This window comes from Mustela erminea, chromosome 3, assembly GCF_009829155.1.
Source record: "Mustela erminea isolate mMusErm1 chromosome 3, mMusErm1.Pri, whole genome shotgun sequence".
Lineage (NCBI taxonomy): Eukaryota > Metazoa > Chordata > Mammalia > Carnivora > Mustelidae > Mustela > Mustela erminea.
Window position 1 is genome coordinate 134,353,613 of NC_045616.1, and position 14,336 is coordinate 134,367,948.

Below are 14,336 nucleotides of genomic sequence, written 5' to 3' on the forward strand. Positions count from 1 at the left end.
TTCGGGGAGTGGACAGATCAGTGGGAAGACACAGATCCCAGCAGCTGCCAGTGGACTCCTGGTGTGTTCAAAAAGGCGGTGGGAGCCCCAGGCCTGTGTTATGAAGCCAAGGATTTTATTCTGGAACTTCAAGGATGATGGGCATTTTCAAACAGACAAGCATGGAGAAGGCACGTTCCATAGTAGGAAGAGCAAGGGAAAAGGCAGAGAAGCTGAGGAGACTGTGACGTGATTAGGAATGACATTTTCCTCACCACAGGCCTTCGAGTTCCAGGAAGGAACTTGAGGAAATGAAGGCACAGAGAGGTTAAGTAACTGGCCCAACATCACAGAGCTAGTAAGAGAAGCGGTTAGGATCCATACAAAAGCAAATGGGCTCCCAAACCCATGTAATTTTCCACTATGTGAGACAGCCTCTGTCCATGATGTCAACACTCAGAGATTTTTGAAATATGTTCTATGGCTAATAAGTGACCTGTGTGCACAAATGTTCTAAGTTCTCTATTTGGTGGGTAGTGGGTTCTATATGTTTCCACAAGTCAAATTAATTCGTTGTACTCTTTAAATCTGGACAGAGTCCAATCAGGAAGGGTTTAGTTGCCAGACAAAGGAATCCAGATCTCACCCTGTAAACCACAAGGGAGCCCTAGAGACTTGTTTTGGTGGGGCAGAGGGTGGTGACTCTCTAATTTCAAGATGATTAAGTTTGGTCCATTGGGTGTTGTGGCAAATTACATTCAGGCAAAGTGATATCATGATGAAGATCTTTTAAGAAGGCAAGAAAAAAAATACCTCAAGGAAGATGAAACATGAGTTAGATCTTGCTGAAAGTGTCAGCAGTCACGAGCAGAGGCTTTGCTGACATTTATGGGTGGGCATTTTTCTCAAAGGAGAGCTGAACAGAGGAGGACTCTTGGTTCAATTCTACTTGGGGATCTGGGTTTAAATTGATCCTTAGGTCATGAGACCTCTGACCAGCAGGTGTATATGTTTCCATCAACAGAAAAGATCAATTTAAAAACCATGGTGAGCTTGGAAAAGTCATTGAATGGCCTAGCTGCACACGTTCCTGTCTCCTCTCCCCGCGGAGCCTTGAACCAGTGAGGTGTAAAGGTAAAGCTCAGCAAATGCCTTTTGCTGCGCCCTCCGCAGCCTGAACCCACACTTTCACCCTTCGGAGCAAACTGAAAGAGACCTTTCCTCAAGTGACTTCCATTAGTGGCCAGCCAGAGAGATGGGCTTTCTGTCTGCCTCCGAAGGGGCAGCTGTCCATCCACATAAGAAGTACGCAAATCAACATAGATGGGAATTAAAGTAAGGGGGAATCCATATTAAAGGCAAAATTATAGGGACATTAGAAAGATAAGCAGTTGTCAGGGGCTGTGGTGGGAGGAGGAGCATGTATTTTGGGGAAGATAGAACTGTTTTGTATATCAACTGTGGTTACCTAATGAGTTTGCCAACTCAAACAATTTCTGGTTTCTAGAACTGTGTAATGTACCTAAATTATACCTCAATTAGCCAGATGTTTAAAAGATTGCATATCATTTCTTTTCTACTTTTTCACTTTCTTCTCTCTATATTTCCTTAACATTCTTTCATAGTTAATATTTCCTGAGTGCTCAGTATTTGTCAAGTATAAAGCTAAGTGTTTAGTATTATGCTGAACCATTTCAACTTACAATTTTCATCAGTCAAAAGATGGTCCAATATTAGCTATTTCATGTGGTTGAGACTTAATATTTACTACAACACTTTGGGATAGATACTATTATTATCTTCATTTTGAGGTACAGAATGAGGCTCAGGGTGGTTAAGTAATTTTCCCCAGAACACAGGGAGGAGTGAAGCCAGTTCCAAAAAATATATATGCCTCGTGGAGCAAAGTGGTAAAACACAGAGATTCCCAAAGGAAGATAAAAGACCCACCCACAATACCACCACCCAAAGTGATAACATCTTGGTCCATCATCACCAAATATTTTTCTAAGCATTCAATAAAAATTATTCTGATGCTTTTTTTCAATAATTGAAGAAGAGAGATACAGACAATGAGTAGCTACAGCAGAGTTCTAAATGGAGATTTGGGTCTTATTTCAGCTTGCCAGGCATTTTGATAGTTGAAAGCCAGTTTAGTGCTATTTTCCGCACTAACAGTTTTAATTTTTACAATTCATCTTCTCTTCTTCTCACTTTCTACCCCTTGGTGGTGGACTCAACGTCACATATTTAAGATGGCTATTGATAATTATCGCAAGTTTCTAATGCAATGGTAGCACGTAGAGAGAGCTGAAGAATACAGGTGTCCATGTAACTAATTACCACATGAATTTATCTTGAGGGCCTCCTTATCGTCTCCCTCCTGTGAGTCATTGATAACTTGCCGGCTCCAGATGAATCCGCTGTGTCAGAAATAGAGAAAGAGCATTGTAGACTTAATTCCAGCTGCCAGAGAACCTCAATAAGCCCCCAAGAAGCTTTTGAAAAATCAAAAAGCTCTTTAAAAGGTCTTTAAAAGTAGTTTCTCATGTTTGGCCCAACAGAGTGATAATGCTTCTTTAAAGATAGTGGGCGTAGGAGCCAATCAATACACTATTAAGACACGGACAGCGCTGAGATAGGATTACATGGTGAAGAAATTGTGAAACCTTTAACTTTTCATTTTCAGCAAGAAGAATTGAGGGAAGCGGCTTTTTTAAATTTATTTTTATCTGAATAGCCTTAGGTAATACAATTTTTTCATTTCAGATCAGGAAGTTCACCCTCGGTCCACATGTAACCAAGAGATCAAGTTAACTCCCTATCTTTTTTTATAACATGACTTTATTCTCGAGTCTGGTCCAGCTTCCTGGTTCAGTGGGAAAATACAACTACTTAGCTCATAAAGACTTTTTTCCAATTATTGCCCTTATTCCATTATTGAAACTATAGGAGCTTAACCAGATTGACTTCCAAAGTAATCTGGCTGCACTTACACATTAACTTGAGGCTTGAAACACTTTCTAAATGGAAGTCAGTGGTCTAGAAGAGATTGTTAAGGCTGCAAGGATCTGTAGAAGTCACTCCATTCCTAATTTCATAGATAATAAAATGGAGACCCAGAGAAGTTGACTTAGGACCACACAGATGGGTGGGTAATACTGGAGTTCAAAGTCATCCTAAAATCCCAACCCGTAAAATAGACTAATGACTTTCTATTCTAGGTATACCTTAAAGAGCTTACAAAACAAACAAAAAAAAAACAAAACAAAACCAAAAAAACTGGAAACCCAAGATGCATCTCAAACTAATTAAATGAGACTCTCTGGAGTGGGAACCAGGCATCAGTATTTTTTAAACTTTGGGGGAAAGCCTGATGTTCATTCTCCCAAGTGTGGGGAACCACTGGGTGGAGCTTCTTAATGTAGTGAGTATTCATTTTTATAAAATTGGAGATCATTATTACTAGAAGCATCTGACGTGCCTGCTTTTGAACATACTCCAGATCAAATTTTGTCCTTTCAATTTTAACGACATGTGGAAGTCTTCAGCACTATTTTTCAAATATTTTTAGCTCTCTGTCTTCTGGGTACTTGGTAGAATTTCACTTCCTGTCCCCTTGTGATTGAGTGGGGCATGTGACCAATGCTGGTGAATGAGTTGAGGGAAAACATGACTTTGGGCTGGAGCACTTAATTGCCTGTCCAAGCCCTTCCAAAATTTGCATTCTGTCTGTCACAATAATGAGCCATGTTTCACGAAGTCCTGGGCCCCAGAGTGAAGTCAACACCCACAAAGGATATGTCACACGGATGAAAAATAGATCTGGGTTTGTTTTTGTTTTTGCTTTTGTTTTTGTTTTTAAGGCACTGAGATTTTGAGGTTGTGTGTTACCACAGGATAATCTAACCCATCTTGAAAGATTCACTACATAATCCTAATGCTGGTATTCTAAGAAAAATAAATTATTTAAAAAATTAATTTATTTTCTCCCCCAAAATCAGTATTCAAGATTTCATTGTGTTTTCCCTTTTTCTGCTGAGAATGGGTCATAAATATTTAGTCTCAAACTCAGATTTTTCAAAGTCTTGTCTTGTACCCAACACTGATAGTGTGATTTCCATGTATCATCAAAAGTCAACTAAAAGAATCACACAGAGGATTCCCAGATGTTCAGAAATGAGAAGCTGTCTTTAAGAGGCATAAGTCTTTTCAACACACACAAGGATTTCTCCTAACATTACTGCTGTTGTAATATTTACCAATGGACTCACACTTGAAATTGTGTTTTTCTTTTTACACCATTAAGTTGTTGCTTTAAAGTTATTTAGAATTTAAAAAGTTTCCAATGGGGCCACTCATTTGCTATTAAAATCCAAACAGTTGCATGATTTATGGCCTGAATCACCGGCAGATAATCACTCTGGGGTCTGGAGAGAACTCTAACGTACTTCCTGAGCTCAAATCTTAATAGTCTTATTCCTGAATATAATATCTGGCCCCCCTTTTTCTTCCTTATAAGTTTCAGTAGTAACAGGGGTCCACTGGAGCCCATGTATGTGAAGGGACTGTCTTGGAGGAAAGGCTCCAACTCAGCCTGAAGGGGAAAGAGGCAAAATGCACCAGCACCAATTATGGGCTTAATCCAGCCAAGATGGTATCATGGGATGGGGAGAAATAAATTATGGATAACTGAGGGTCAGAGCCACGGCATAAGTGGCTAAGAAAAGGCTAGGGAGACACCATGCCAGCTCTAATAACCTCTAACCAATTAATAGTAAGTGAACTTCCCATGCAGACAAACACATCCGAGAGAACAATCCAGCATTGTAAGGGTGGAGTGGAGTGAATCTGTTGACCTAATAATGAGCTTCTTCCTCTTTTAGCATCTATGAATCTATGACTAGCACTGGAGACTTGTTACCCTGTGCTATAGTTATAGGCTTCTAAGTCATGGTGGTCTGAATACTTGAAATCTTGAATACTGATTTTGGGGGAGAAAATAAATTAATTTTTTAAATAATTTATTTTTCTTAGAATACCAGCATTAGGATTATGTAGTGAATCTTTCAAGATGGGTTAGATTATCCTGTGGTAACACACAACCTCAAAATCTCAGTGCCTTAAAAACAAAAACAAAAGCAAAAACAAAAACAAACCCAGATCTATTTTTCATCCGTGTGACATATCCTTTGTGGGTGTTGACTTCACTCTGGGGCCCAGGACTTCGTGAAACATGGCTCATTATTGTGACAGACAGAATGCAAATTTTGGAAGGGCTTGGACAGGCAATTAAGTGCTCCAGCCCAAAGTCATGTTTTCCCTCAGGGCTTCTTTGAACCTGTAGGGTCTCATTTTATGTAGTTGATGAAACAGATCTATTTTTAACATTTACCTTCATTCCATTGATTCTTCTGGGAAATTTCGTCCTGCCCCAGGAACCAGTCCTGCAGCTCAATGGTGACTCCACAACTTCAAGAATTAAAAAAAAAAAAAAAAGTGAAGAAAGGAGGTGAAGTTATTTTGCAAAACGGTCAAGAAATTTCTAAGAATGTTATTTTTTTTTAAAGATTTTATTTATTTGACAGAGATCACAAGTAGGTGGAGAGGCAGGTGGGCGAGGGGTGGGGGCGGGGGGGGGGGGGGAAGCAGGCTCTCCACTGAGCAAAGAGGCCGATGCAGGACTCAATCCCAGGACCCTGGGATCATGACCTGAGCTGAAGACGGAGGCTTTAACCCACTGAGCCACCCAAGTGCCCCTAAGAATGTTATTTTTTTTTTCCTCTAAAGAGGGAATACATTTCTATTGACTGAAAATTAAAAATTTGCAGTTTACTCTGAAAGTGTGATCCATGAACGGTGACTGGGAAGTTACTGTGGTGTAGAAGACAGACTATCACACCTGGAAAATGAAGGGCTTCAGAGTCAACCAATTCTGCAACTATGAAAAAAATGAGATATATTTTCAGACCTTGGGCTTTTTTTGCTATAAAATGGGATAATTATAAACCTGCTCTATCTTAGCTATTGCATTGGGATTCACTTGGATAAGATACTTTTCAAATTCTGGGCTTAATATTGTTATTGATATAAGAATATCTGAAGGTTTAATCATAATCACTAATGAAAATGGGTTTTGAGAAGCAATAAAAGGAAATGTGATGATGATTGCTATTTACTTTTAAAATTTCAAAATTGACAGAGTTCTAGAAAAGTATGTCAGTTTTAATAAATACTCTGAGGCTCTTATTGCCCAAGCAGGACTTGCACATCTCAGGGGTGTCATCTAGTAATAAATAAGTAGTCTATACTTCAGAGTATATAAGCACTCAGCTCTCTTTACCCCTGATCCATACCAGAGATTTTGCTAAGTAGCAAAATACCTATTAGCGACGGGTTTTCATTGTCAAAAACAGCACTACTTAATACATGCGGGTTGGCTGGGACAGTGGTCAGAAAATCCCTTTACTTCCTGAAAGATTTTATTTTTATTTATTTGTCAGAGAGAAAGAGAGAGAGAGAGAGCATAAGCAGGGGGAGAGGCAGAGAGAGAGGGAGAAGCAGGCTCCCCACTGAGCAGGGAGCCTGATGCAGGACTCGATCCGAGGATCCTGGGATCATGACCTGAGCTGAAGTCAGACACTTAAATGACTGAGCCACCCAGATGTCCCCAGAAAACCTGTTTAGTAAAGGTTTGATGTTGCTTTTGGCTTTGCAGGTAAATGACCTCTGTCACAATCCCTCAGCTCCTCTGCCACTGTAGCACAAAACGAGCCACAGACAATATGTAAATGAATTGGGATGGCTGTGTTCCAATTAAACTTTATTGACAAGCACAGACCAGATTTGGCCTGTACACTGGGGTCTGCCAACTGCTAAGCTAGAACAGTGTGGAAACACTGCCTGTCCTTGAATGGACAGGGTTTAAGGATAAAAACTTTTTCAACATATTAAACGTTTCCCAAGGCTGAGTTCTAAAATAGCGCTAAGTCCACTGTTGGCATGGAGGATTCTGGTTACCTGACGGCAACTACAAGGTTAACTGAACCCTGTCTCTACAATGTTATGCCATTTGCCCCAAACGGGCCATTTAAATGGGGAGTAATTGGAGTATTTAAAAGGGCAAAGATCTGAAGTCATTGAGTTGCATGCTTTCATGCCTGCCTGTCAATAACTGTGTGGACAGCATAATCTGTCTAAGTCTGGCTTTTCTTCCTTGTAGCATGATGACGGGCTTGGAGATCTGTAGTCCTCACCCACCTCTGAGGATGGCTATACGTCCAACATGAATAAAAGAACCTGAAAACTCTATACTGTCAAATGGGCTCAGGCCAGTTCACAACAGAAGGAGAAAACAGACAGAAGGGAGACACCATCACCAATGAAGGAAAGAACTGATTCTAGAGAAAGGCAAAGGACAAGCAAAACAGCCCAGCTCATGAGGTCAAAACAGCACAAGCTTCCGAGTCATTCGGAACCCAGTCCTTCAGAGTCAAAGATGACATTATCTCTGCATGTCTTTGTGTCTGGAGAGACCACCCCCAGATTTAACAAGCCTTTCAACTTGGTGGAAGACAGTTCTTTGACTTGGGGCAGCAATTACTTTTACAAAGGTTATTATTGTTGGCAACTTTGTTGCTTCGGATCCTGGTATGAGCTTAGAAAATCTCCTCCTTTCCAGCTGCTAGGCACCAGGCGGAATTTCCAACAACCCTTTTATAGGGCTTGCAAGGATTAAGTGGAACAAAGTAACTGAGGCCTGACTTTTAGTAAACACTCTGTAAATGAGAGGTGTTTGTTATCACCTCCCAAATGTAATGAGGCTTCGCTCCTATAGAGACTTTGGATTTTTTTTTTCAGTCCCCAGTCATCCCCTTGTGATTTTGTTCACAGAATTCTATACTTTTAGGGCAGAAAAAGGCATTCCAGACCATCTAACCCAATTTCCTAATTTAATTTTGAAAACCTGATCCCTGATTGGTGACAAAGTTTGAGGAATTTCCTTCTTATCTATACATTCCCATATGGAGACATAAACCCCACTAATGCTTAAAGCAGGCTTTAAAATTAGGTAGCCAACCAAAGGGAACTAGAACACATTAATCTATTTCAACCAGAATACGGGTCAAAAAAATAGTTAAAAACTACAGAAAAATAAAATATGGAGTAACTTTGTTAACCATCAAATTGCTGTAATATAAATATTTCGTTTTTGAAGTTTTTATTTATTTATTAGAGAGAGAGAGAGGGAAAGAGACCACGCACACAAACAGGAGAAGCAGCAGGCAGAGGGAGAAGCAGGTTCCCTGCTGAGCAAGGAGCCTGATGCAAGACTCGATCCAAGGATCCTGGGAGCATGACCTAAGCCAAAGGGAGATGTCAACTGAACCACCCAGGCATCCCAATATAAATATTAAAAAAAAAAAAAAAAAAAAAAAACCTCTTTCCTTCATCTTCTAGGATTGGGGAGCCCATCTAGTTCATGAAATAATTTCTGAAAGCGTCATGAAAGGTGCATTCCTTCATTTATACATTCAATCAATACATTTTCATAAAATATCTCCATTGTTAGGTTTTCCTTATGTTAGGACTCATGATTATAAATGTATGACTCTCAAAACTCTATCTCCAGCCATAGCCAGCCTCTCTCTTTGCACTTCCATGTCCTTCCCCAGTTGTGCAGAGATGACCTGAACTTCATTCATTCACTGAATGTTCTTCGGGCCCCTATTCAGAGTCGGTCATAGCTCTGGGCCAAAGGGACAGAGCAGTGAATAAGGCAGACACACCGCTCCTCCTGTGGAGTTGATGATCTGAGAACTTTCCATGGTGAGGATCCTTCATGCTTAAACATGTCAAAACCTAAATTCATTCAGATTCCGCTAACAGTTGGGAAGTTCATACTGTTTCCCGGCATTTTCGCGTGCGCCCTTTCTTTCTCCCTCACAACGACCCTCTAAAGTAAGCACTGCTACCTTAATTTGTCCACGGTCACACAGTTCTAGTAAGAGGCGGAGCCAGAACTCAAATGTAGGTCTTCTAACTTCAAGCCCTGTGGGGCTGCTCTCTCTCTCTCTCTCTCTCTCTCCACATTTCTATAATAATCTTTTCCAGGTAGCTGCCCTCTCCCAATCTGTGCATTTCCTGGCACCTTCAGCCAGGCTGGCCTTAATTCTAAACGTCACAAGCCCATCCCCCTCACTCCTCTCATACCCACCCCCTGGCTCCCCCAAGCCCCACCGTCTCTGCATCTGGTAAATTCTCTATCTTTAAGTCTAGGCTGTTGTTTCTACTTAGCCCTTCAGTTTGGCCCAGAAAGGCCAAACAGGTTGCTGGCTCTGTGCATCATGGGAGTTCTCTGGGGGAAGTTTTCCCTAACGGCGGAGCCGCATACAAGTCATTGCCAAGACATTATTATGTACCTGTCGTCCTTCATGGTATCTGTCAGATTTAAAATGCCCCTAACTTCTGCTCCTTGGTATTTAGTTAAAAGGCACTCTCACATGCACAAAATGGCATTACCGGGCATGGTTCCTCACTGGAACATTGTGATAGCCACAGACTGGAAACCACTTAAATATTCCTTAATAGGGACTCGTTAAACAGAACATGGTACGTGGTGAAATGAAATATTATACAGAAAATGGAGGAAGTTCCTTACAAAATGATACAGAAAGATCTTCTAGACAGTGTTGATATGTTAAAAAAAAAAAAAGGTCCCAAGAGTATTTATCATATAATATTACATTTGTGTAGAAAATGAATATATACATATTTATTAAATACACCTAGAATACTTTTGAAATGATACATGGTTGACTCTTGAACAACACAGGTTTGAACTGTACAGGTCCATTTATACTCAGATTTGTTTTTTCAATAACTATAGTACAATAAATATATGTTTTCTTCTTTATCATTTTCTTAATAATATTTTCTTTTCTCTAGCTTACTTTATTGTAAATATAAATTATATAGCACATTACATACAAAATACGTGTTAATCAACTGTTTGTTATCAGTAAGGCTTCTGGTCATAGTCGGCTATTAGTGTTAGGTTTTTGGAACCAAAGTTACACATGGATTTTTGACTCCACGGTGAGAGGCCGTGAGCCCCTAACTGCCTTGTTGTTCAAGGGACAACTGTAAAGGAAATGGGTAACAGTGGTGACTTCTATAGAGGGAAACTAGATTTCTAGAAGGCCAGGGAGAAAGTAAGACTTGCTTTTTTTACTAGATGATCTTTTATATTGTTTGGACATTATAAGCGTTATTATCTATTCAACAATAAATTAAATTATTTTAACAGTTTAAAAACAGGAAACCCCAAAAAGATTTGAGTAGCTTAAGAACAAAGCCAATTTTAAGAGCCTTACCTGCTTCCTTGAAGTTCAAGTGTTGGAAACTAGGAATACTTGTTAAAGTGTTTTGTTTGCCCATGTGTCTCCGCAAAAATCTAAAAGTCAAACAACACCGGTGCATTATTTACTAATAAGTAGATTGAGGTTTAAAAAGACTCATGTATGTTACAGATGTGATTTTAATTTGTATTTCCATAACCATCAACCTCATTAGGCTTACGAACCCACTGCTCTCCACTAATGTACAAGCAAATACTTAGAACATCATTAGCAGCCCATTAAAATAGAACCACAGAAAAATATTTTCCAGTTAAACAAATCAGGAAAAGCAAAGGGAAAAACAAAACTCATTTATAGCTGAACTTACAGCCAGAAGCATATGCTTGACCACTGGCGATCCATCTCCTAAGTCATTTAATTACCAAATCTGATGACCACATCAAAATTTCTTTTTGTTTTAAAGCCAACTTTAAAAAATAAATACCTATTTTTTTCGATGCCATGGCTTCTACATTGGAAGAAATATCAATCTGAAAAGAAAAATGACAGAATGCTGTTGAGTGTTCCACGGCGTACTGCTTAAAGTATCCCGTGTGTATGGAAGCAGGTTCTGCCCATGCCAGGTCCGTCATGCCCCTTCCCAGGGTGGACACAGATACAGCCACAGGAGAGCTGGGTCTAAGAATGCTAGGGAATGAGGGGCTTTCATTCTGCTCAGGATCACAGAGGTGAATGCCCAGGAGCCAGATACCTGCCAGCTAGATGCAGAAAGCTTTCAGAATGTTAATATCAACTTGAATGTTAGCTTCCTTCCTATGTACCCTACTACTGGAATGGACCCGTCCTAGCCTGACCGCTAAAACAGGCCATTCCCGTCTGTTGATTTCGCACTCGCATCACAGCCGAATGTGAGCTGGCGGGAGAGTGGGAGTAGGAAGGAAGGAAGGGGAGGAGTTGGCTCCAAGCAGTCACTGGGGACCACAGAGTCCTTCTGTCTCGGAGCCCACTATCCCCAGGACAGAGACTCCAATGTTTTTGGGTGATGGAACCCACTGGGAAGTCTGGTGAAGCTTGAGGACCATTCCCGCATAACTGCCAGGGAGGCTGGGACAGGCAGCCCCGCGGTGGGCCTGAGAGCAAACGGGCAGGGTGTGGTGAGGGATTACCCAGTCTCTCTGCCACAGGAGACTTCGCGATTCAAGAGAGTGGAAGAAAGTCCTGAAATAGTGCATACTGTACCTTTCAGAAAGGAAACAGTCCCCTACCAACAACAAGACTCTTTTCTAGAAACTTCAGTTTTAAGGAAAATGGTTCATATGAATGAGCTTGTATAACAAAAAGAATTTATCTCGAACTTGGTAACTTGGATACCAAGAAACCTTTTTTAAGAATCTGAGCCCCAGGGCAACAGTTCAGCCCTTCAAGACTGGTTTGGGGCTGTCCAATGCCCCCACCTTGGGCTGCCAGGTCACCTAACCTGCCCAGGACTTTGGCCACCACCAATGGTTGGTTTGTTTTAAATATTTATTTATTTATTTATTTGAGAGAGAGCGGGAGAGCATAAGTGGCAGGAGGGGCAGCGGGAGAGGGAGACAAGCAGACTCCACCCTGAGTGGGGAGTCCCACTCGGGCTCAATTCCAAGACCCTGAAATCACCAGGATCTGAGCCATAATCAAGAGTCAGAGGCTCAACGCACTGAGCCAGCAGGTGCCCCCTAATGGCTTAAAAGGGGAAAAAATAACGTGCTTTTGGTCAGACTCTTTCACACTTGGAATGTTCAGTAATTCCCTGCATCTTGGACGGAGTGTGATTCTGACCTCAGGGATATTTGTGCATGCAGCAGGGCCAAGGCCAAAGAGTGGCCATCTGCTCCGGGCACTAGGATTTCTGTCCCCTCCTTAGCCTGCATCAAAACGCCCGGGCTTCGTTCTACAGCAAACACACTTGCTCCGTTTCCAGCACACAGCCCCTGAGTCTTGTCCTTTCTTGGCCCCCAGCGATCGTCCCTGTTCTCCTGCGTGTCGGAAGGCAGATTTTGGCAAATCCATCCACATGCTTGTTTCCGCTATTTCCGAAGGTGATGTCTCTTCTATAGCCCGACAAATCATACATGAAAAGAATGGACAGGGAAACTGTGTGATGAAGCCCCCCCCAAGGGAGGTGGGCTGGTGTCCCTGGGAATCAGCAGCCTTCAGCCTCAGATCGGTACTTGGAGCCATTCCCGTGCCTGCTCTCAGGGAGCCAGCTCGCTAGTTGAGGGCTGAGTTCTCACCTCCTGTGTGATGACATGCATGGAAAGTGACAGAGTGGCCTCTGGGAAAACCACCTCATTCCATTCTCAGACCAAGGAGAGGGGCCAAAGATTTGGACATGTAGCTGGTGGCCGCTGACCCTATTTATTCTCAGAAAGTGCTGAATTCTCCAGCCACGTTCTTCTGAAATGATATTGGCATTTCCCCTTACTAATGAGCCCCTGACATGTGGTTTCTGCCAGAGAGTAAAAGAAATCACAGCCTTCCTAGCACAAGCATTGATTGATACCATTATTTATTCCATTGCTGTAGCGTCCAGAATAACACAAAGAATGGGAGAGTATTATTCCTTAAATCTTCTGAGAATTCAAATACCAACTTATTCAAAATTTAAGATGGCACCAAATAAGCTCCAGGAAAGGCTAAATAGATCTCATGTAATTATAGATATATTTTATAACTCCATGATACATATGTGATAAATTTCACTTACTAATTATACTATTGGTTATTACTAAGTTCATAGTCTAAAAATCATTCTAATGGCACTTTTTCAGAAACCCTAGTGGAAACAGTTTCTAGATTCTGTGTCAAGGAAGTGAGAGCCTCATCTTCCCCGCAGCCATTAGGAAGCAGACTTATATTTAAACATGTATGAAGCATACACGAAGAGCACACACAGAGTTCACCACACTGAATGCAACCCAGACTGTCCTGAACTTGGCACAACTTAGGCCTTGTGTTTGGGGCGGGGCAAGGGTGTAGGTGCAGGTTGCCTGACTGTGTGTCACCGGGACTGGCCATCACGCTAACTAGCATGAAGCATCCAGTGGAAACAGCCAATTCTCAGTTACCTGGGGGCTCTTGGTCAGCTACCAAATTATCCAAAATCTCCACATTTTCTTTTTCCCCTATTAGGATTAGCCCTAGAAGGAGACGATGCAATCTGCGATTTTACGTCTTCACAGAAGTTTCGGTGGGGCAGATATAAAAATCTACTGGGGAGGGGGAGAGTGAGAACTGTTAGCTAGTTATTGTGATTATATTCACTGAAGTTGATTCGTTGTTATAGCCAGTAATCAAATGTTTCCCATTTGTACAAAACAATTGCCAGTCCTCAAAGTACTTTCTCTCCCAACTCCTTTTCTCCTTCTCTCTTTCTTTCTTCGTTGGCCCACTTCCTTCCAAAAGAGAGATGCTAAAAATCATTAAAGTCAATGTCCCTTTTTCATTTACCAAGTATGTATGCTCATATACACTTCCCAATTGGTTTCTCCCAAGGTCAGTATTTCCTTATTTTTTTAATGAGGAATTGAGGATCAGAGAGGCTAAGGGACTTGTCCAAGGCCACACAGCTAATAAAACAGCCAAGATGAGATTCAAATGCAGGTTTTGTCATTCAGATACTGTCAACTTCTGTACACCAGAGCCACTCCACCTAAAATAGCATGTTCTTCTATGTGAGCTGCTGGCTAATGCTAAGGGGCCAGGCATAGGCTAAAGCTGAGGGAGAACTCTCTACAGCAGGGTAGGTTGACTTATAAACTATTTTCATTACACAGCATTCACCATCTATGGAGGATCAGGAAATAATTCAGAGATGTAGAACTGAGACAAAACAAATGCAGAGGGCGAGTATGTTGTTCTCTTTGGCTTGGGTGGAGGGGGAGTTGGGCAGAAATCTACACAGCAACCACATATTCTTTAGACTTGACAAAACTCTACTGCTAAAGATCACTGTCC

At 41.4% G+C, this 14,336-nt stretch overlaps 1 long non-coding RNA gene across 1 annotated transcript; it reads right to left on the reverse strand.

Moving 5' to 3' along the window:
* Nucleotides 1–2,330: 2,330 nt before the first annotated feature.
* LOC116585651 lies at nucleotides 2,331–10,413 on the reverse strand. Its single transcript, XR_004283748.1, has 3 exons — nucleotides 10,356–10,413; nucleotides 5,375–5,451; nucleotides 2,331–2,402 (listed from the first exon to the last, which is right to left on the reverse strand). It is a non-coding gene; the product is annotated as an uncharacterized LOC116585651 (long non-coding RNA).
* Between the last annotated feature and the right edge of the window lie 3,923 nt (nucleotides 10,414–14,336).